Source organism: Lathyrus oleraceus, chromosome 4 (assembly GCF_024323335.1).
Source record: "Lathyrus oleraceus cultivar Zhongwan6 chromosome 4, CAAS_Psat_ZW6_1.0, whole genome shotgun sequence".
NCBI classification, from domain to species: Eukaryota; Viridiplantae; Streptophyta; class Magnoliopsida; order Fabales; family Fabaceae; genus Lathyrus; species Lathyrus oleraceus.
Window position 1 is genome coordinate 249,627,117 of NC_066582.1, and position 3,554 is coordinate 249,630,670.

Here is a 3,554-nt window from a genome sequence, read left to right on the forward strand (position 1 = left end):
ATCTCTTTGGTTTTTGGAGGGCTCACCTAGAAGAAGAAGCAGAAAGGCTGTTTGTGATACATCATTAGGATGCATTGGCAAATATACTAGCTCTTCTCATATATGGGCTAGTATTGTTCCCAACACATGAAGGTTTTATAGATTCAGCTGCCATAAGTATCTTTTGGGCCGTTTGGAAGGATAAACAAAGTTTGGTTCCTCCACTACTAGCTGACACTTTTCATACTTTGCATACTCGACATCAAAATAAGAATGGAATATTGATATGTTGCCTTCCATTGCTCTATAATTGGCTTATCTCATATGTGTTCAAGCCTAATGCTCACATCAGTGAAATGTCCAATGGGGAGTGGGCAAGAACTCTGGTGTCTTTGTCTAGTAAGGATATCATTTGGTACCGACACAAGCTGAATGTTGAAGAAATCATTATCAGTTGTGGTAGTTTCCCAAATGTACCACTAATAGGATCTAAAGGTTGCATCAGCTACAACCCCATGTTAGCTCTGCGACAGTTTGGATACCCTATATGTGGGAAGCCCGATGATAAAGAGTTAGAAGATATGGTTTTGAATGATATGGGAACCAATGATCCTTTTCTCCTCCGTAAGATCATCCGATCCTGGGAAAAGGTGCATACCAAAGGAACATAATTAGTAAAGAAGAATGGTGCAACAAGGGTTCCTTATCAGCAATGGGTCTCAGAGAGGATCAAAGTTGTGAAGCTCCCTTTTTCTATAGAGATTCCTCTAAAGTCTACTTCACCAAAACCAGTCCCTGTTTCTCTTGAAGAGGTGGAAGAACTTCGAGCCATGGTAGCTAAACTTGGAAAGGAGAAAGAGGATCTGCAATCTGAACTCTACAAAGAAACTGGGGAAAATATGATTCTCAAGAGGAAGAGTAACCAAAGGAAGGAACTTCTGGAGGAGAGTCGTAAGAAGAACAGAATTGAGAAAGATCTCAAGGAAAGAGCCTTGGAGTGCCTAGATTAGGCTGATAGTGGATTAGGTTCACTCCATGATGAGTTAGCTAAGGCCAAAAGAGATGGACAAGAGTGGAAACATTAGTGGGACCTAGCCACTAAGCAAAAGAAGGAGGTAAGGGAGGAGCTTGAAGCCCAAATCCAATAAGTGAAGGAGCAACTTCGAAGCTCTGAAGCTAAAGTGGTGCGCGAAAGACGTCTTAAGGAACGAGCCCAAAGAGCCTCTCAAATATGTCCTAAAGCCTGGGAAGAGAAGTGTGGTGAGTTGAATACCAACAAGGAGCTAGCTAGTTATTGGAAGGAACAGTATGAGTCTCTGAAGAGCCAAAGCATGGGTTGGCTAAATCATAGGAAGCATTTGAATGAGATATTGGATGAGTATGAATGCACCATCAACCTTCTGCATCCAAGTGTTGTTGCATACCGTACGAAGTTGGCTAACCTCATAGAGTTTTGTAATGGCGTGGCCATAGACTTACCATGGAAATTAGAAAATTCTCTAGAGGACATGATGAAAATAACACTCATCCTTCGGCTCGTGGCCTTGTTTTTCTTTGCGAAAGGATGATGTGAAGATTCAAAGAAGAATTGAAGGCCCACAAAAAGCGAGTTGCTAAGAAGACTCTTTAAGTTGTTTGCTTCGTGTTATTTCCAATTTTTGTATTTGGCTTAATGTTTTGTACCCACTTTGACTGTATACTTCGTACTCTTTGGCTTCATTGAATGAATGGGTATTGAATTTTTGCATCAGCTTCTGACTATTGTCTTCTGTTTTTGTTCACATTACTTTCAAAGTGTGTGCTCAACAATTGCAAAGTTTATAAGAATCCCTAAAAATAAATAAACATAAAATGCATTCATACATACATTCATGCATTCTCCATATAAATAAATAAAAACTCATTCCGTTTTCTCTATTCAGTTGTTACACACTGAGTCCTCAACACCACTACAACATAAGAGCCATCGCTTGTCAAAGAATGGCAGATCAAGAACAAGAATTAGAGAGAGTAAGCTCAGAACTTGAGGACCTACGAGGAAACATGGGTCAAGTCATGGAAATACTACAAGTCATTAAGGCCAAATTGGACACCCAAACGGCAATCGTTTCAGAAATCACCGGTCCTACGATTGAACCCCAACCTGCAAGGATAGTGCCCACTACTTGGCCAGTCTTCGATTTACCTCCCGACTTTACACCTCCAGTTGAAGGTGCCCCTGGCGTTGTACAATCCACTCAGCAAACAGTCCCTCTACCAACCATCAATGAAGCTCATCCCGTGGTCCACACATTTGCGCCACCCCTTGTCCACACACATGTGCAACCTTATTTTAAAGATCAACAACATGCTCCAGATTTTTATGACGAAGATGATGAAAGGCATGAAGACATAAGAGGAATGAAGGAGAATTTTCAGATTCTTGGGAAAAGGTTAAGGGCTATGGAAGGTGACCAAGTTTTTGGTGTTGCTACTAGGGAGATGTGCCTAGTGTCTCGTCTCGTGATTCCCGCAAAATTCAAGACCCCGGATTTCGATAAGTACGAGGGCCACTCATGTCTTAAAAGTTACCTCATTATGTACTATCAGAAAATGGCGGCGTACGTGGAAGACGATAAACTTATGATACATTGCTTCCAAGACAGCTTGAGGGGTGTTCCCTCTAAATGGTACTTAAGCCTTGATCAAAGTAGAATTCGCTGTTTCCAAGACTTATTTGATGCTTTCATCCAGCATTATAAGTATAACATGGATATGGCTCCGGATAGGAGGCAATTTCTCAGCATGTCCCAGAAAGACAACGAGTCTTTTAAGGAATATGCACAACGATGGAGGGAAGTGGCCTCGCAAGTTGAACCACCCCTTGTCGAGAAGGAGTTAGCGGATTGGTTCATGGATATAGTAAATCCCATGTTCTATGAAAGGATAGTGAGTAGTGTATCGGCAAGTTTCTCTGACTTGGTTGCCGTGGGCATAAAAGTCAAGCTTGGATTGAAGAATGGCAAAATGATAACCACCACTGAAACATCCAGTAATAATGTCAAAAAGTTTTTCGGAGGTTTTCAAAGAAAGGAAGAGGGCGAAACAAACGCATTGTCGACCAGTCAAAGAAGGAGTCACTCGTGGAAGAAGCAACAACAACAAATTGCTCAACAACAACCCACTTATCCAGTGCAGTATATTCAACAACTGTATGTGGCAGCAGCCACGCCAACTTTCAACCAATCACAAGCTCCTGTCTATCAACCTATTCAACAAGCACCAGTATACCAGCAAGCACCCATGCCACCCGCTTATCAACAGCCAAGGGCACAAGCTTCGCATCCACAAAATCTTCCAAATCAAAATAGGGTACAAAGATGAAGACCTCCTTTCGCTTGAATCCCTATGACGTACACTGAGTTATACCCATCGTTGCTGCAAAAAGGGTTGGTGACTCCCAGACCTTTGGGTCCTCCACCAAATCCTTTACCTTCATGGTACAACCAAGATGCCCATTGTCCTTTCCATGAGGGTGCCCCTGGGCATGATTTAGAGGGATGTTATGCTTTGAAGCATATTGTGCGAGAGCTGGT